Source organism: Pan troglodytes, chromosome 5 (genome assembly GCF_028858775.2).
Source record: "Pan troglodytes isolate AG18354 chromosome 5, NHGRI_mPanTro3-v2.0_pri, whole genome shotgun sequence".
In the NCBI taxonomy this organism is placed as follows: domain Eukaryota; kingdom Metazoa; phylum Chordata; class Mammalia; order Primates; family Hominidae; genus Pan; species Pan troglodytes.
In genome coordinates this window covers 54,023,183-54,044,500 of record NC_072403.2, presented here as the reverse complement: position 1 = coordinate 54,044,500, position 21,318 = coordinate 54,023,183, and the positions used below count along the sequence as shown (strand labels likewise).

At 36.2% G+C, this 21,318-nt stretch overlaps 1 pseudogene; it reads left to right on the top strand.

The window, feature by feature from the left end:
- The first annotated feature begins 1,476 nt into the window (after window positions 1-1,476).
- On the top strand, window positions 1,477-20,993 carry LOC100609848 (heterogeneous nuclear ribonucleoprotein A3-like; annotated as a pseudogene).
- The last annotated feature ends 325 nt before the right edge of the window (window positions 20,994-21,318 follow it).

The following is a 21,318-nucleotide window of genomic DNA, read 5'->3' as shown; positions in this document are numbered from 1 at the left end:
AATTTGGTGAAAACAGTACTGGTGATACAACAGCAATACCACTGCATGTTTTCTTATCCTGCCAGGCACATAATTACTTTGTAATTAGTCCCTTCACTGGCTTCCTCAGGCAAATGTGGCTTTAATTTATTGAAAGCTCCCAGAATTTCTTCAGGTGGAAGGAAAGCCAATGCAGACAAATAAAGCATTTTTAAACTGAAGTTTTTGTTGTCACCCTATAGCATGGCCAATCCACTCATTTGAATTTTCCATCAAATACATTGGGCTGAATGAGGAAAAAACGTTATTGGTAACACATTGAAATTCACTTTTAGAAATGCTGATTCCACCTAATTGCAAATCTGTCATGGTTTGGGGATTCAAGTGAAATCTATTTTTTTTTCTGTGAAGTCCACCAAATCTTCAAATAAGCAAATGAATACTTTACCTTTTCCAGTCATCAATACATAAATGAGCAGATAAGTCCTAAAATGTTCAGGTACAACAGGTGCATGCATTGCATATAGTTGATTAAAACTCGAGGAATTTTTAAAGTGCCATCTATTAGCCAAAGTGAAACACATGCTAGTTTTTCTGTTAGGATTAGTGGTAAATATAAGAAGCCCATATATTTTGACAGTCAAATCCCTAACCAAGAATAGTTCACCATTTGATGTATTTTGTAACACATAGAGGAACCTCTCTATCAGCAAGTGTCTGGTTCAAAAGTCACTGGGCTTATGGAATTCTTTTTATTCTCAGATGAAGGACATTTTTTTGAAGGTAAGCATGGTGCTCTGTCGAAGGGGCAGAAGTCATACACAACTGAATAATTTGGCAAGGAACATTCCTTGTATGCTTTGTCTGCATTTTCACTTCTTCTGTGATCTTTAAAACACTAGAGACATTGAAGGCAGATCTTCCCCATCTAGTCTACTCAGAGTCGCACACTAATCTCTGAAAATATCCTCACAGACACACTGTAAATGATATTTTACCAGGTTTTCAGGTCTTCCTTAATCCAGTCACATTCACACCTAAAATTAAGTGCACAAGTGCACCCCTTGTCAACTTGACACCATACAGAACTTCTTAAATTGTATTCTAAATGAAACAGTAACAAGGTAATAGTTCTATTTAACATGATGCAACTATCACCATACTTGACCCCATACAGAACTTCTTAAATTATATTAATTTCCAAATGAGACAATAACAAGGTAATAGTTCTATTTAACATGATGCAACTATCCTGTGCACCGAAAATGCATGAATTCCTTCCCCAAGATTCGACTTTTAACATTAGGGGTTTTAATTCTTCAGGATTGTGATTTTTGGGAGATTAGTTATCAGGGATTTTAAACTTTAGAAATTTTGATCTTTTGGGATTCTGATCTCTCAGGATTTCAACATTGGGGATTTCAGCATTTGGGGTTGTGCCTTTCAGAAATATGATCAGAGCCCAGTTTTTACTAATTCCAGGAGTGGGGGTGCACTATGGGGCCAGAAAGGATGAAAGTCCCAGCTGCATACTTGGCCTTCTCTGAGACCACACCTATGGGACTATTAGTGGTACCTCCTTACAGCCCTACAAGACTGGATCCCTTCTCAGACTTTGCTGGCGTGGGTGGAGGTGACGCCTTAGGAGTTTTTGTTTTTGTTTTTTTTCATGTGGGGTTTCTGTTTAAAAGTTTCCTGTCTTGCTAGGCTGCCTCCTTCCCATTTCTTTGGCAAGAATAAAAGACTTTTGGGGAGGCATTTTTTTATCTGCACTGGTTCATATTTCTAGGTTGCTGGCTTCTTTAGCTCTCTGTCTGCGGTATATGATGAAAAACAAAACCCAGTGAACTCAACAACCATATCATGTCTCAGGTCCCAAGGTCACTAGTTTAGTGGGTCTACCTTCTTCTCTTCATGGTTCAAAATCTTCTTTTTCCTTTACACACAATGCCAGGGAGTTTTAGTTATACTTAGCAGGAAGAACACGGAAAAGTAAGTCTGTTCCATATCCCTAGAAGTGAAAATCCAAGGCATGAAATTTTGTAACTATGGCATATGACATATGTAGATAAAATCACTTTTCTCTATTCTATCTGCATGTTATATTCTTGTATTCAATTTAGTCCATAAATAAGTACTCAACAATTAAAAAACATTGTATTGCTTTTACTGGCTATTACTTATCCTGAATACAAGTATACGCTTTGTATTAACTTGAACTTTACATTGGGTAAATAACGTTCCCTACAGGTATTACTTCCTCTATCTTCTGCAATATTTATGAATAGTAGCCTTTTCCTCCCCCCTTTTCACTTAAAAAATGCTTAATTTCTCTCCTCCTCCCTGACATGAATGGTTTCTGATTAACTTATTTTGAAAAAGAATTAAGAGAGGTAAGATATAAAGGAAAACATGGTTATTGAATACCCCTCCTCACTGGTTACAGCCTAAGTGGAATCCCTGATAATTAATTAAGTGCTCTGAGTGCTTTTCTAAGGATTTAATTATGCCTCACAGATAAAGAAACAGAAAAAAATTATGAATAAGGTAGTACAATTTTATTGAACATTAAAAATGGAGCAGATCCAGAATCCTTTTCTTTGTAGCTTAGAGTAGATGCAGACAGATACACATGTAGTTGGAGAAAACAGAAAAACAGAAATGGTACTTGAGAGTTACCTGAAGGACTCTCTGGGAGTTAATATTTTAAGTCAGTAGGGACATATGTGAGCCATCAGTTCTTAAAACACTGAACCATGCTCTCTAGAAGACATGTTAGTATGTCAATCTAACATTGGTGGCTAATTTCTCATAATGAAATAATATATCAAAGAAACATGAGGCAAATACCCCTTGAAACAGAACAAGGAAGGAAAACATTCAAGTTCGTTGCACTATCTGCAAACACTTGCGGATCAGAGCACTAGATGACAACACCAATTGTGATGGTTAATACTGAGTGTCAACCCGATTGGATTGAATGATGCAAAGTATTGTTCCTGGGTGTATCTGTGAGGGTGTCACCAGTGGAGGTTAACATTTGAGTCAGTGAACTGGGAGACGCAGAACCACCTTCTATCTAGGTGGGCACCATCTGATCAGCTGCCAGCACAGCTAGGATGAAAGCAGGCAGAGGAACGTGGAAAAACTACACTGGCTACGTTTTCTGGCCTCCATCTTTCTCCCGTGCTGGATGCTTCTTGCCCTGGAACATCATACACTCCAAGTTCTTCAGCTTTTGGACACTTGGACCTACACCATTTGTTTGCCAGGGGCTCTCAGGCCTTCGGCCACAGAATGAAGGCTGCGCTGCGGGCTTCCCTATTTGTAAGGCTTTGGGACTCAGACTGGCTTCCTTACTCCTCAGCTTGCAGCCAGCCTATTGTGAGACTTCACCTTGTGATCATGTGAGTCAATACTCCTTAATAAATTCCCCTTCATATGTACATATATCCTATTAGTCCTGTCCCTCTAGAGAACCCTGTCTAATACAATTTCTCTTAATGAAATAATATATCAAAGAAACATGAGACAAATACCTCTTGAAATAGACCAAGAAAGGAAAACATTCAAGTATGATGCACTATGGTGTACTATCTGCAAATGCTTGCAGATCAGAGCACTCGATGACAACACCAACAAGAAATGAAATGGAGAAGATATGCTGTAGAGGGAGAAAGGCCACAGGAAGTGCTGAAATGGAAATGGCGAAGCACTGCTGTTTGGTTTTGTAACTACACACATTGGTGTCACTTTGAACAAAGCCCTTATCTTCTTAGTTTTTCTGAGCACTATTTACTTTATCTGTTAAATAAAAAGCATGCCTGTAATTTTAAGATTACAGTACTGTAATGTACCCTGTTAAAGCTACATGTCTGGCTTCATAGTCTTACACCAGATCTGAATAATAAAAGCTAGATATGTTTAAGTAACAAATGGGTGATTATTATTTGTGACAGGGAAAGAATGAGTAGGAAATTCCATCAAACTTGATTCCAGTTGAAACTTGATTATCACATTAATGCCTTGATCAAAGGCATTTCCACTCAAAATTGTCTCCATTTTATAAGATATAAATTTAAACATTATTTAACAGGCAGAATCTAAGAAGAATTCACAAAATGTCACTTCCTTGGTGAAATGTATACATTGAGGAGAATTAGCAAATCTGCCTACTCTTCTCCAGGCCTCCACTAAAGCAATGCATCTGCAATGGAAGCCTGGTGCAAAAACAGCAACAAACAAGTTTGACAAACAAAGAGCTTGCCAGTCCAGGGGAGGTGAAATGCAGAAGAATCTCCACTTTTGTAAACCTCTATCTGGAGAAGCTTCATTTCTATTTTAAGCAACTTCTAACCTACAATAGGGCCACAAGAGTTTCTTTAAAATTTCTGGACAAGAGTAAAGATAAAAAAAGAATTCAACTATTGAATGACTGAAAAATTATAAATGAAGAAAAGAGAGCAGAACACAATTTTTCACAGCAACATATTTCCAAATAAGGTTTTGCATTCAATCTTTAGTAATGTTTAGCTTGATTTTTGAGGTCTTAAATTATGTTTCATGCTGCCTTTACAAAAATACTTTCTTAATTTTCTACTAGAGTGGGAGGCAAAGAGTACAACTTTCAAGAAGTGGAAAAGGTAAGGTCTAGATATATAGTTCTACCAGAGTCAGATCAGAAAAGCATCATCCTTATAATTACTAAGCTAGCACTTGAGAAGTGCTTTCATACCCAAGCATTAATATGCTCACAACAAAAACTAGAAATAAGCATTTCATAGGTAAGAAAACAGGATTAGATTACTTGTTTTACTTGCTTATATTTAGCAGCTAACAAGTAATGGGAAAATGATTCAAACCTAGGACTCAGTATTCATAGGAGACAAATGAGACTGGAGAAGAAAAACTGAGGCAAAGCAAAAAGCCATTTGATATCTTCTCTGGCAATTTATGTTCTTCCTATTCCATAATTCTGACCCTATTATCAGACTCTGTTGCGCAAGTCAATTTTAGTGATAGATATAATTTTGGAGACTACTGAAGTCTTGTTGTTTCCTTACCTGCAGCTATATAGTGGAATTCCATCTGTTTGTTGAATTGCAGTTAGTTTCGTTTCTTGAGTTTAACATTTTAATCCCAGCATGAATGGATTATATTTGAGAGATCCAGCATTTGTAGTTTTATCAGGTTTTACTTCAAGGTGGCATAGAGGAATAGGAAGAGAGAGAATGAGATTACTGAGATCACGAGGTAGGAGTCGGTGAAGGGGTGTGTATTCAGGAACTATGACCTCTAAGTATGACCTGTATCAAAATCGTTCTTAAATTTTTATATATCCTTTTAGTTCTCAGCATAGAAAAACATACTATGAGTAATAGCAGAGGAAGATATGAGAATTTCAGGGCTGCACTATTTTAAAAGTTTACTTTTTAACTTTTTTTACAAGTAAAGAGTATACTAAGAGTATCCAGAAGATCAAAGAACTTTCTCTTCCTTGAGTTACTACTTTTGTTCAAGTGTTTAAAAGTAGGCAAAAAGGGCATCTATCTTTCTGAGATAGATGTTAGTCTCAGTAATTGCTACCAGTTTGAAATCAAATGCCTGACAGGCACAGTGCTAAATTCCTCAAGTACTTTAGCATATATTATCATTTCAACAACCCTGTAAAATAAATTATCCATAATCACCATTTTATACATGAGGAAACTGGAACAAAAGAGGCATAGCTCTTGCTATTGTCATTTAATTATTAGCATGATTGTCTTAGTCCATTAAGGTTGCTGGGTGCCTTATAAACAACTAAAATATATTTCTCATAGTTCTGGTGGCTGAGAAGTATAAGATCAAGGCACCAGCCAATTCAATGTCTGAGTAGGGTCCAATCCTGATTCATAGATGGCAGTCTTTTCACTATAAACTCACATGGGGGCAAAAGGGGTAAGTGGTATCTCTCAATCCTCTTATTATAAGGGCTCTAATCTCAGTCATGAGGGGTTTGCCCACATGATCTAGCAAATCACATCCCAAGGGCCGTACCATCTAACACATCATCATCACCTTTACCATCAACCCAAGGTGATGGTGATGTATTACATGGTGAGGCCTTGGGGGTTAGGATATCAACATATAAATTTGAGGTAGAAACAAACATTCAGACTACAGCATAATTTGAGCCATAGTTTGAGCCATATCTTTAAGACTCCAAAGCCCTAGAGATGAACCTCTGCATTTAGAGTTTTCTTTGCAAAGAGGGTGGAAGGGATAAAAACATAATAAGATCAACAATACTTACAGTTTATATAAAGTGAGTGTTAATTTTATGTCAAGTGCTGTATCAAGCATTATACATGAAGTTTTTAAAAAAATTTCCCACAATTTTATGAGGTAAGAATTATAATTTTGCCATTTTGATGATGAGAACATTGAGACAGAGAAAGTGAATAACTTTTCCAAATGGTAGGACATAAAATCTAAAAAAGATAGCCGAATTCTAAAAATTGTTCTCCTACCAATCAGGACTCAAAATGGATGATGGTTCAACAGGGGCGTCTCAACAGGGTGCTGTTATGATGGTATTCTTGCAGAAAGCTTTGCATGTAATTGATAAGTTTCCAATTTCCACTGCTGTTAAGATAAATCTTTTTCTCTGTGTAGATTATGAAAATTGTGACACCTTTGAGAACTAGCAATAATGAAAACTTTGATCATGTTAACTAAGACTATATTATAGAAATTTAGTTAACACCCAAAATGGATGTTTTGTTATGTGATCTTCTCACTCCTGACATTTTTCTGATATGGTCTTGTTTTTATAGTTAGAAGTAAACTTTTATTTTAAGGATCAGTTTTTTTAATTGGGCATAGAAAGTTTAAAATTGACTGGTCTGTTTGAAATTTTATGCAGCTCTCATTCTAGGGTTAAAAATCTTAGGAATCATTTATAATACTCCTTGTCAGGGATTTCTCCTCAATTAGATTCCTGGGAATGCTTTCCCTCTGCCCTCCTCCTCAATGCCTGGTCCCCTTCTGCTCCATCATTCAATAATCAGATATCAAGCGATGACTCACTCTGCCCAGATAGAGTGACCTGGTACCCTGAAAACTTCTTCTCACTCATGTTATCTATAATTTCATTCATCTTTGCTACAGTTTTTCTAGGCAGAGATTTGGAGTCCCCACAAATACAATGCTGTACATCAGGGAATTATTCTTAGTGTCCTTATTAAGAAGGATTTATTTATTACACAAAAGTTATGCTTTTTCAGTCCAAATATAGAGAAAATATTCTCTTTATACTAGAGTATATTTATTATCAACAAGCCAATACGTTACCCAAATGTAAGCTAGCGCTAGTTCTAGTTACTACATCGATTCTCGTGTTTACATAAATTTGTAATAGCTGTAAACAAAACAAAGATAATAAATAAAATAGTTTACAAGAAAATTAATTATTTCTTTTAGTTGGTTAGGCTTTTTTGTTGCTAAAGCACACTAGCTTACTAGTATCATGATGCTACTCTAAGGAAGGTCGAATTTATGGCTCTCTAAATTATGGTTTTAATGTAAAATACACAAGAACCTAAAGGTGCGATTCTGGCAACTTTGCCCCCTTTGCATTATTAATGTAATCATCTTTATCTCTTTGATTAGTCATACACTTGATTATTTCAGTGTGAGCTGGCAAAGGCAAGCAATCACTCTAAAAGTACTGGTGAAAAGTAACATCATACCTAGTAATGGCAACTATGAAAATGCTTTCTGTCTATTTGCCAAAAATGTGGAATGAAACCCTTAACTGGGATTAAGTGTCACTAGCATATACTGAAAAGTGAATGGGTATTGGTTCATCTATATTAGATTAAAGTTCTATGAGCTCATTTCTTTATCTGTTAAGATAGGAATAATTAATTCACGTTAAACTATGGTTGAGATAAGAAGTTACTATATATATTATGTATATATACATAATATACATATATTTATATGAAAATTATATTTTGTGTATATATACATATTATGTATAAATATACATATATATTTATATGAAAGACATCTGACACATTATAGATTATCTTGAATTAGTTCTCATTGGTCCTCTACTCAGCTCAAGCATTACTTAACACACACTTTAATGCTTATCAATTTTAAAGGCAGGGAAGGTCATTGCAATACCTAACTTTAAAATTAAACCATATTTTTTGGAATTATTTTAAGACTTTCCTCCTATCAGTTCCCAGTCTTATCCACTGTGGTATAAGCTGAGATAGCAAAGACATTGAACAACTCAAAACATAACCCAGAAGTGCTGCGTTTTGTTTGGAAACCAATCTATCTTTCCAAAAGTCCTTGAATTTTACAAGCATAGTCATATATCTAATTGAAAGTGATTTGGAAAAATTCAATTTGATATTTAAAGAGAGTCATTAAATGTAAATATTAATGATCCACTGATTTCACTTGTGATGCACTTACAGAAGCCCAACAAATTGGAAACTGAAAAAAAAAGATCTCACATTTGACAAGGTGTCATCTGCATTAGTAATCTTTTAAACACAAATTTAAAAGGCAAAAATCTAAATTTATTTAATCAAGCAATCTTGAGCTTTTGGTTTGTTTGTTTGTTTTAATTCTTCTATTTAAATTCAGTTCTAGAAGTGTCCTGAAGATACATTTATGATGGCGGAAAAACTACCCTGATTTATGGTGATTTATATGTATAGTCCATAAGCAAACACCTGGAAAACTAAGTTAGCTTTGATTGTAATTTTGGAAGATAAATTGATCTATCTTCAAGTTTTTTTTATCTTAAAATTGTGAACATCTGTGTAACTGAATTTTTTCTTTCCCAAAATGAAGAAATGAAAATAAGTTTTCTAAAGCAAGAGTAAAGGAAAATTATACAGACATAATTTTAAGTTACTCTGTTATAAGAAGTTTCCAGTTCATTTCCTTTGGCACATTATCTAACTGATTTTCTAATAGACATAATAACTCCTTTCGCACTATTACTATATATAGTGGCAGTTTATTTTGGCCACTGATATCTTTCTTTCTCCTTCAAATCTCAGCACCCAGGTCTCCCAACTCGCATGCTATCACTGAAAAATGCACTTCTAGCCGCTGCAGAGGCTCCTTTATTTGCTATTGTGCTTAATCCCTAAACAAGAATGAAAATACTTGTTATTTCCAGATACTTATTGTTATTCTTTCTGAATCCATGTACTCTTCCTTCTGTCATATCATTGTTTTCCAGTTCACTCACTTGTTTTTGTTATTTTTATTGTCCATAAGGATGAATCCATTCATAGTTCTGCTGCTCTCTTACAAAGACTGCCTGATAAAGAGAAATATTTAGCATGGTTGTTAGCCACTGAGTATTTGAGGAAAAAAATCCTGAAAGTTATATTTCTAAAAGGAACAGTAGAACAAGGAGATTTTCTCTCTTTTGGCTTCGTGGATAGGTCTGGAGAGAAAATTATCTAATTTATTCAAAATAGCACTGATTCTATGAACAAATTTCTCATAGTTGATAAGAGAAAAAAATAGGATGCAGAAGTACAATTCTGTTTTGAGAATGATTTCAATGGCACAATATTTTTTCTATATCAGGAGGTAATATAAACCTAAGATCCTGATAAATATTACTCTGCAGCACAGGCAGACAATTTTTTTAAAAGGATACATACCCACGTATTTACATATATACCCTGAAATATATATCCTGTCAGCTGACAGGAACGAGAAGCAATGAGCCCAGTAGTAATGAGAACACCTAGCACCTAGTTCGCAGTTTCTAATACCGTTCTTCAGTAAAAGGAACCAAATATTCTTAGAGAAATGACTGATACCAGGGCTGGGACAATTAATGTGCAAAAAGAACCTGGAGTATGTGGTAGTTCAGAAAGTAAATAAGGGCTTTAAAAAGAACCTCCAAGATAACGAAAATATCTTTATAGTGATGAAAGTAAAGAACTATTACTTGCATCTCCTTAAAATCTCTTCTATCTTCATATAATGTACTTACACTATGACTAAAGTAGTGAATACATGATTTATATCATGTCAATTATTTATTTCATTGGATCGATTATGACTCGTGTTTGCATGAGCTAGAAAGCCCTTTTCAAACTATCTTTAGTAAAAATTGGAATTTTTAGGATTATATAAATTAAGAAAAAAACTCATCTCTGTTCTATTGAATCCAAAAATTAATTGTAATATATATAATAACCCTGATTTTAGCAAGATCTTTCTCTCTCTCACCTCTTTTTCAATGTCTAACTTAAAGAATCCTTGTCTTTGTCCACTTTGTGTTGCGGTAACAGAATACCACAGACTGAATATTGTATAAAAACAGAAATTTATTCCTCACAATTCTGGAGGCTGGCAAGTCCCAGATCAAGTGAAGGTGCCAACCTCTTATGTGGACTTTCTTATTATGACCTCACATTTTGGCAGGTGGAAGGCAAGAGAGAATAAATACAATCACCATACCAGAGGCTGCAGTCACCACCCAATGCCCTGTTTATTAGAAAGCATGACACTCTTGCCTGTGGCTCTGAAGAAGTGGCTCAGAGATTTTTCCTGGTTGGAGAGGTAGAATAGGGAGTTCCGAAGTTATCCCCAATGGAATTGACTTTCTTTGAAACACAATGTGAGGAATTTCAAAGTTAAGATTAGTCTTTAAACCAAGGGATATTTTGGTGGTAAGCAATTATAACAATTTGGTAGCACCGTTAGACCAATAAGCCAAACCACAGAGTATCCATTTGACTGGAGAAAACCAGGGAAAGACAAAGCTAGGAAGAATCCTTCTACAGCCAGAACAACAACAACAAAAATGGCCTCAAAACTACCTCTGCAAAAGGACTTAAATTTAAGTTGGACTATGGAGCAATTTATCATCCTGAGATTCAGGCGAAAAACTGGCCAAGCTTAATGTCATGGCATGATACAAACAGAGGCAGACAACTCACAAGATCAGAAAAAAGAAAAAGAAAGCACTGTTAAAATCACTGTGATTTTAGTGTGCCTATATGGATGCTCAAGGCTGTTTCCTCTAAAGGGTGACATTAGAAATAGAGAAATATGACCCCTATATAGTAAAAAGAGAAAACAACAGAAACTGTTTGCATAAATGCCAAATATTAGATTTAACACAGAAAGACATCAAAGAAAGTCTTATACATATGTTCAAATAACTATGTACATAGAAATAAGGGAGGATATAATGGCAATATCTCATTAATAGAGATTACTAATAAACAGATATTTATTGTTAAAAAACCTGAATATTAGAGTTGAAAAGTGCTATAACTGAAATGAAAAATTTACAAGGCATGCTCAACCTTAGATATAAACTGGTAGAAGAAAGTATCCTAAAACCTGAAAGTAAATCAGCAGACATTTCACTGTCTAAAGAACAGAGAAGTAATAAGAAGAATAATTAATGTACCCTAGAGAAATGTGGGAAATTATTAAAGTAGCAACATAGACATAACACAAATACAAGAAAGACAAAGGGAACAGGAAAAGAGCAAAGATATACGTTTTCTAAAATAATGGTTAAAATGTGTAAACTCTTATTAGAAACATCAATCTACACATCCAAGATGCTCAACAAAATCCATGTTAAATAAACACAAAGACATCTATATCCAGACACATTATCATAAAAATACTGAAAGACAAAGACAAAATCTTGAAAACAGCAAGTAAAAAGGACTCGTCACATTAAAAAAAAAAAAAAATTAACAGCTGACTTCTCATCAAACACAATTAACGTCAGAAGGCAGTGGGATAACATATTCAAAGTGCTGAAAATGTAATGTCAACTAAGAACGTTATTTTTAACAAAACTATCTTTCTCAAAATTAAAGGTATAATAAAAAGTTTCCCTAGATAAACATAAATGGAGAGAACGTGTTGTTAGCAGAATCACCTTATAAGAAAGACTAAAAGAAGGACAAGCTGAAAACAAGTGATTCCAGATAGTAATTCAAATCCATATTAAACAAACAAATAAAGACAGCTAGTAAAGGTTATTATATGATTTAGAAATAACAGCAAAAATACATATTTATCTACTTTCTTCTCTCAACTTATTTAAAAAGCAATTATTTAAAATGAAGTGTACAAAATAGAATTTCAAGGCCTATAATGTATGGAAACATATTTAACTATAACAGGGAAAGAACCTTTGTGAGAACAAAGCTGAGTAATAAACTTTATACTTGATCTCCTTTCTATTTTTATTCATAATTGTAACAATATATTGCTGGGTTTGCAACATACACAGATATAACATTAGTAACAACAGGGTGGTAAGAGAGAAAATAGCTAGACAGGAACCAAATTTCTGCGTCTCCCTAGAATTCAGTCAGTATACATGTGAAATACATTTTGATAAATTAAGCTGCATATTATGGCTCTAGAGCAACAACTAAGAAAATAATTCAGTAGAAATAACAGCAGAATATACATTCTTCTCAAATATACATGGAGAGGCTTACAGTCACTGTGAGAGAAAGACATTGGTAAGCTGCAGACATTTTCCCAGACCCAGGACCAAGAACAGGATGCCATTTTTAATCAGAGCACATACAAAGTCAGCTATTCTTTGATGACCCTGCCATGTGGCCATGCAGGCATTTAAGTCTTGTGCCAGAGATTGGAGGGCCTGCTCTGGAGTGGGATACAGGCCTCTATAGCCAGAACTGGGGAAAATGCCTCAGCAGCAGATGCTAGAATTGTGCTCTCTGCCATCAAGAGCCTGGGGAAGAAGGAGAGCTGCTATAGCTGCAGTTTCTCCTGGGCAGCAAAATTGCAGCCAGAGCAGCCGGGTGACCTGGAACTGTCTATGTGTGCAGTTGCTTAGTGCCCTAACCAGTTCCCCTGCGACTGTGGTGCAGCAGGGCTCTCTCCATTCCATCCTAGGCAGAAATACAGGCATTTAGAGTACCTGCTTGCTTGGATCAATAGCCTGACATTCTGGATATTAGATCTTTGTCAGATGCCTAGTTTGAAAATATTTTCTCCCATTATGTAAGTTGTTTGTTTACTCTATTGATAGTTTTGTTGTGCAGAAACTTTGTTTAAAAAGATCCCATTTGTGAATTTTTGTTTTTGTTGCAATTGCTTTTGAAGTCTTCATCATGAAATATTTGCTAGAGCTGATGTCCAGAATAGTATTTCCTAGAATTTCTTCTGGAATTTTTATAGTTTTAGGTTTTACATTTAAGTCTTCCATCCATATTGAGTTAATTTTTGTATACAGTGAAATGTAGGGGTCCAGTTTTAATCTTCTGCATGTAGCTAGCCAGTTATCCCAGCACTATTGATTGAATAGGGAGTTATTTCCCTATTGCTTGCTACTACCAGCTTTGTTGAAGAACAGGTGTTTGTAGGTATGCTGCTTTATTTCTGAGTTCTCTATTGCGTTCCATTGGTCTACATGTCTATTTTTTTTTTTACTAGTAGTGTGCTGTTGTAGTTACTGTAGCCTTATAGTACAGTTTGAAATAAGGTAGTGTAATGTCTCCAGCCTTGTTCTTTTTGCTTAGGATTGCTTTGGCTATTTGGGCTTTTCGTTGGCTTCAAATGATTGTAGAACAGTATTTTTCTAATTATAATTCTAATAATAATAATTAATTATCAATTAATAATGATTAATTCTAAAAACATCATTAGTAGTTTGGTAGGAATAGCATTGAATCTGTAAACTGCTTTGGGCCGTATGGCCATTTTAACAATATTGATTCTTCCTATACAGGAGCATGGAGTGCTTTTCCGTTTGTTTGTATCATGTCTGATTTTGCTCAGCAGTGCTTTGTAATTCTCATTGTAGAGCTCTTTTGCCTCCCTGTTTAGCTGTATTTCTAAATATTTTATTCTTTTTGTGCTTGTTGTAAGTGGGATTGCATTCTTGATTTGACTCTCAGATTTGATGTTATTAGTGTATAAAAATGCTGTTGGGTTTTGATTGATACATTGATTTTGTATCTGCAACTTTGCTAAAGCTGTCTATCAGACCTAAGACCTTTGGGCAGAGATGATGGCATTTTTTAGGTATAGAATTGTATCATCTGTGAAGAGAGATATTTTGACTTCCTCTCTTCCTATTTGAATGGCTTTTATTTCTTTCTCTTGCCTGATTATTCTGGCTAGGACTTCCACTACTATGTTAAATAGGAGTGGTGAGTGGACATTTTGTCTTCTTTCTGTTCTCACAGGGAATGCTTCCAGATTTTGCCCATTCAGTATGATGTTGGTATGGGTTTGTCATAGGTGGCTCTTTTTATTTTGAACTAGATTCCTTCAATGCCTAGTTTGTTGAGGGTTTATAACCTGAAGGGATATTGAATTCTGTTGACAGCCTTTCTGTGTCTATTCAGATGTTCTTATGGTTTTTGTTTTTAGTTCTGTTTATGTGATGAATCACATTTATTGATTTGCATAGGTTGAACCAACCTTGAATCCCAGAAATAAAGCTTACTTGATAGTGGTGGATTAGCTTTTTGTTGTGCTGCTGCATTCGGTTTGCTGTGTTTTGTTAAGGATTTTTGCATCTATGTTTATTAGGGACATTTGGCCTGAAGTTTTCTTTTTTTGTTGTGTTTCTGCCAGGTTTGGGTATCAAAATGATACTGGCCTCACAAAATAAGTTGGGGAGGAGTCCCTCCTCTTTAATTTTTCAGAATTGTTTAGTAGGATAGGTACCAGCTCTGTTAGAATTTGGCTGTGAATCTGTCCCATTCAGGGCATTTTTGGTTGGTAGGTTTTTATTACTGATTCAATTTTGAATCTCATTATTGTCATGTTCATGGATTTGATTTCTTCTCAGTTTAATCTTCAGAAGTTGTACATCCATTTCTTCTAGGTTTTCTAGTTTGTGTGCACAGAGTTGTTTGTAATAGTCTCTGAGGGTTTTTTGTATTTCTCTGGGGTTGGTGGTAATGTCCCCTTTGTCATTTCTTGTCATTTCTGATTGTGTTTATTTGGATCTTCCCTCTTTTTTTTTTTATTAGTTTAGTTAGTGGTCTATCAATCTTATTTATTCTTTCAAAAAACAAACTTTGGGTTTTCTTGATCTTTTGTATGATTTTCTCATCTCTGTGTAATTCAGTTCAGCTCTGATTTTGGTTGTTTCTTTTCTTCTGCTAGATGTGAGGTTGGTTTGCTCTTTTTTTTCCACTTCCTCTAGGTGTAATGTTCAGTTATTAATTTGACACTTTTTTCTAACTTTTTGATATGAGTGCTTAGCACTATAAAATTTCCCCTCACACAGCTTTACTGTGTCCCAGTGATTCTTGTATGTTGTATCTTTGTTTTCATTACTTCCAAAGGATTTCTTGAATTTTCCCTTAATTTCTTTGTTCGTCAAAAAGTCATTCAAGAGAAGATTGTTTAATTTTCCTTTAGTACTAGGGTTTTGAGAGATCATGGTATTGATGTCTATTTTTATTGACTGTGAACAAGAGTGTGGTTGGTATGATTTCAGTATTTTTTTTTAATTTGTTGAGAATTGCTTTATGGCTGAGTGTGTGGTCAGTTTTAGAGTATGTGCCATGTGCAGATGAGAAAAACGTATATTCTGTTATTTTTGGGTGAAGTGTTCTGTTGCTGTCTGTTAGGGCAATTTGGTCAAGTATTGGGTTTAGGTCCAGAATACCTTCGTTAGTATTCTACTTCAATGATTTGTCTAATACTGTCAGTGCAGTGTTGAAGTATACCACTATTATTGTGTGGTTCTCTTTGGTAAGTCTCTAAGAACTAGTTTTATGAATCTAGGTGCCCCAGTATTGGGTGGATATATACTTAGGATAGTTAAGACTTCTTTTGAATTGTACCCTTTATCATTATCTAATGTCCTTTTTGTCCTTTCTTTATAATTGTTGGTTTAATGTCTGTTTTGTTAGAAATAAGAATAGTAACTTCTGCCCTTTTTTGTTTTTCATTTACTTGATAGATTTTTCTCCTGTCCTTTAGTTTGAGCCTATGGATGACATTGTATCTAAGATGGGTCTCTTGAAAACAGCATCCAGTTGGGTCTTGCTTTTTTATCCAACTTGCCACTCTAAGCCTTTTAAGCAGGGCTTTTAGCTTGTTTACATTCAAGGTTAGTACTGATATGTGCTGACTTGATCCTGTCATCTTGTTATAAGCTTGTTGTTATGTAGACTTGATTGTGTGGTTGCTTTAGAGTGCCAATGGTTTATGTAGTTAAGTGTGTTTTTGTGGTAGCTGGTAATGATCTTTCATTTCCCTGTTTAGCACTCCCTTAAGGGTCTCTTATCGGGGGAACCCACCCCCAATATTTCAACGTAGGTTCTTTCTATTTTCCGTAAGTGTCAGCTGGCTGAGAAGTAAAGAGAAAGAGTACAAAGAGAGGAATTTTACAGCTGGGCCTCCGGGGGTGACATCACATATTGGTAGGACCATGATGCCCACCTGAGCCTCAAAGCCAGCAAGTTTTATTAAGGATTTCAAAAGGGGAGGGGGTGCAAGAACAGAGAGTAGGTCACAAAGATCACATGCTTCAAAGGGCAAAAGGGGAACAAAGATCACATGCTTCTGAGGAAACAGGACAAGGGCAAAACAGAACTACTGATAAAGGTCTATAGTCAGCTGTGCACGTATTGTCTTGATAAGCATCTTAAAAAACAGATAACAGGGTTCGAGAGCAGAGAACCAGTCTGACCTCAAATTTACCAGGGTGGGTTTTTTCCCCTCCCTAGTAAGCCTGAGGGTACTGCAGGAGACCAGGGCATATTTCAGTCCTTATGTCAACTGCATAAGACAGACACTCCCAGAGCGGCCATTTATAGACCTCCTCCCAGGAATGCATTCCTTCCCCAGGGTATTAATTATTAATATTCCTTGCTAGGAAAAGAATTTAGCAATATATTCCCTACTTGCACATCCATTTATAGGCTCTCTGCAAAAAGAAAAATATGGCTCTATTTTGCCCAACCCCCAGGCAATCAGACCTTATGGTTGTCTTCCCTTGTTACCTAAAATCACTGTTATTCTGTTCTTTTTCAAGGTGCACTGATTTCATATTGTTCAAACACACATGTTTTACAATCAATTTGTACAGTTAACACAATAATCATAGTGGCCCTGAGGTGACATACATCCTCAGCTTACAAAGATAACAGGATTAAGAGATTAAAGTAAGACAGGTGTAAGAAATTATAAAAGTATTAATTTAGGAACTGATAAATGTCCATATTAAAATGAAATCTTCACAATTTATGTTCCTCTGCTGCAGCTCCAGCCAGTCCCTCCGTTTGGGGTCCCTGACTTCCCACAACATCTCTTGTAAGGCAAATCTGATGTTAATAAATTTCCTTAACATTTACTTGTCTAAAAAGGATCTTATTTCTTTTTCACATAAGAAGCTTAGTTTGGCTGTATAGGAAATTCTTGCTTGGAATTTCTTTTCATTAAGGATGCTCAATATAGGCCCTAAATCTCTTCCGGCTTGTAGGGTTTCTGCTGAAAGGTCTGCTGTTTGCCTAATGGGGTTTCCTTTGCAGGGGACCTGCCCCTTCTCTCTAGAAGCCTTTAATATTTTTTTCTTTCATATTGACTTTGGACAGTCTGATACTATGTGTCTTGGGAATGGTCTTCTTGTATACTATTTTGCAGGGGTTCTCTGAATTTCCTGAATTTAAACGCCAACCTCTCTAGCGAGGTTGGGGAAATTTTCATGTGCAATATCCTCAAATATGTTTTCCAAGTTTCTTGGTCTCTCTCCCTGTCTTTCAGGGACCCCAGGGAGTCATAGGTTTGGTCTCTTTACATAATTCCATATTTCTTGAAGGATTTCTTCATTTTTTAAAATTCTTCTGTCTTTATTTTGGTCTGAGTTAATTCAAGAAACTGTTCTTTCAGTTCTGAGATTTTTTTCCTTCAGCTCAGTCTATTCTGCTGTTAATACTTTCAATTTTGTTACTAAATTCCTGCTACAGGTTTTTTACCTCTATCAGATCAATCTGTTTTTTTTCTTGAATTGGCTATTTAATCTTTCATCTCTTGAATCATTTTATTGAATTCCTTACATTCTTTGGAATGGGTTATTTGGAGGTAAGGAGACACTGTGGTTTTTAGAGTTACCAGAGTTTTTGCACTGGTTCTTTCTCATCTTTGTGGACTGATGTTCTTTAACTGAGGTGTAATTTGAGTACAGTCAGTTGGCTTCATTTCTGGGTATTTACAGAGGGCCAAGTCTTTGCACAGATCTATTTGTGGTTAAATTCTTGACTTTGGTTTCACAAGAGGGTGTATTAGTAAAGTATTTTTGTTGAAATCTGGGCTGTCATCCAGTTGACTGCACTTCACCACAATGGCTCATAGGTAGGTTCTTAGCCACTGGCTCCTCTGCATTTCCTTGTGCTTGTAGCCATGCTTCCTCTCTGTGCTCTGAGAGTGGGCTCCTCTCCCACAGATCTCAGCCCTGGGGCTAGCACAGGCTTTTTCTTCCCTTGCCAGCTTGGGAGAAACAGGGGTGGGGACCTTGCAGAGAGTCTTTCACTTGTTTCTTAGGGCTCCACCTCAGAGAAATGCAGAGGCCCTCTCATCAGAATGATCAGCCTGGGGTGGGGCAGCTTTGTTGTGAGACCAAGTTGGAGGAGTTGGGAGTCTTGTCTGGTGAGGAGAAGGTGCTGGTCTCATGGAGAAGACAGCTGTCCTCTTCTCCACATGGCAGCTGCGGTGTGCTGGAGGTGTGAGTAAGGCACTCGGGTCTTTGTTCCTTACCCAGCCTGGTGACAGCAAGGGCAATTACCAATCAGTGGCAGTGGCAGAGGGGCTGTCTATTGCCTCTGGGAACTCCATCCCAGAAAGACATAAAGCTGCTGCCAATGGGAACTTTCAGCCAGTGGTGGGGCAGCTGCACAAGCTTATCTACTTTTAAGAAATATTTAATTTCCCGATAGGCATTAGTTCCTGAAATTTATAATAGATTTCACGGCATCTGATGATAATTACACAAGTATAAGGTTATAAAGTTTTGTGGGGAATAAGATTCAGAGAGAAATGAATACTAAAAATTATTTTTAAATTTTCTATTTATATATTGTTATAATGAACACTAAGGCAAAAAAATTTTTAAAAACATTTTAAAGATTTAAAAAATTAAAACACATTAAAAAGCTATAAAAGCATTAGAGGACTTTATCCCTATATGTTTGGCTTGCCCTTAGAAATAAATTAATATTCAGAAAGCACATTAATACCACAGATACTTCTTCACAATAGTAGCAACTACATCTTTAACAATTAAAGAAGACAGGTATATATAGAAGAGTGAAAAAAGGACTGTAACAAATGATATTATTAGTTTTTTTATGTGTCGATAAATTCTTATAATGCTACTAAGGCAATTTTCATAGAGCTCGAGGAAATAGCATTGAGAGTTTATTATGTGTAACTCATAAGTAGAAAATACAAGGGAGAGCATGAATGTGAGATAGTGACAGGCAAAATAACCCAAGTCCTGAGGTGGTGGTAAGAAACGATAAAGGAGTGGTAGGATTAGAAATAAGATTTCTGATATTGAACTTGAGTTGGAAGAGGAGAGTCTGGTCTCAAAATGGAGTTGAAACTGCCTCCCAGTAGCCCCAAGCCCGCTGCCACCGGGGGGGGAGGAGGACCATGATCCAAAGGAACCATAGCAGTTGAGAAAACTGTTTATTGGTGGTCTGAGCTTTGAAACTACAAATGATAGTTTAAGAGAACATTTTGAGAAATGGGGCACACTCACAGATTGTGTGGTAATGAGAGACCCCCAAACAAAACGTTCCAGGGGCTTTGGTTTTGTGACTTATTCTTATGTTGAAGAGGTGGATGCAGCAATGTGTGCTCAACCACACAAAGTTGATAGGTGCATAGTGGAACCAAAGAGAGCTGTTTCTAGAGAGGATTCTGTAAAGCCTGGTCTCCATTTAGGAGTGAAGAAACTTTTTGTTGGTGGTATTAAAGAAGATACAGAAGAATATAATTTGAGAGACTACTTTGAAAAGTATGGCAAGATTGAAACCATAGAAATTATGGAAGACAGGCAGAGTGGAAAAAAGAGAGGATTTGCTTTTGTAACTTTTGATGATCATGATAGAGTTGATAAAATTGATGTTCAGAAATACCACACTATTAATGGGCATAATTGTGAAGTGAAAAACAGGGGTGGGGACTTTCTAAACAAGAGATGCAGTCTGTTGGATCACAGAGAGGTCATGGAGGTGGATCTGGTAATTTTATGGGTCGTGGAGGAAACTTTGGAGGTGGTGAAGGTAATTTTGGCTGTGATGGAAGCTTTGGTGGAAGAGGAGGTTATGGTGGTGGAGGTGGTGGTAGCAAAAGTAGTTATGGAGGAGATGATGGTGGATATAATGGATTTGGAGGTGATGGTGGCAGCTATGGCAGTGGTCCTGGTTTTAGTAGTAGACGGGGCTATGGTGGTGGTGGACCAGGATATGCAAACCAAGGTGGTGGATATAGTGGCGGTGGTGGAGGATATGATGGTTACAATGAAGGAAAAATTTTTGGCAGTGATAACTATGGTGGTGTTGGGAATTATAATGATTTTGGAAATTATAGTGGACAACAGCAATCAAATTATGGAACCATGAAAGGGGGCAGTTTTGATGGAAGAAGCTTGGGCAGTCCCTATGGTGGTGGTTATGGATCTGGTGGTAGAAGTGGTGGATATGGTAGCAGAAGGTTCTAAAAGCAGCAGAAGAGGGCTACAGTTCTTAACAGGGGAGAGAGCGAGAAGTTGTTAGGAAAGCTGCAGGTTACTTTGAGACAGTCGTCCCAAATGCATTAGAGGAATTGTAAAAATCTGCCACAGAAGGAACGATGATCGATAGTCATAAAAGTTACTGAAGCTTAAACAGGAAACCCTTCTTGTTCAGGACTGCCATAGCCACAGTTTGCAAAAAGTGCAGCTATTGATTAATACAATGTAATGTCAATTAGATGTACATTTCTGAGGTCTTTTATCTGTTGTAGCTTTTTCTTTTCATTACATCAGGTATATTGCACTGTAAATTGTGGTAGTGTTACCAGAAATAAAAAATTAAGGAATTTTTAACTTTTCAAGAAAAGGAAAAGAAATAAGATTTCTTTAAGTTCTTCAGTGTCTCTGATTCTAAAAGAGGAAGCTTCATTTAGCATAACATTTTGTACGGTCTCCTTCTTCATAAGTCAAATGCCCAGAGCACTTGATGTGCCTTCCTACGGCATTCATTTCATTCTTCCCAGCCTTAAAGTAATCTGTTTACTTTTCGTCTCCTCCATTAATAATATGAGAGAGCATTTATTGAAGAGTGA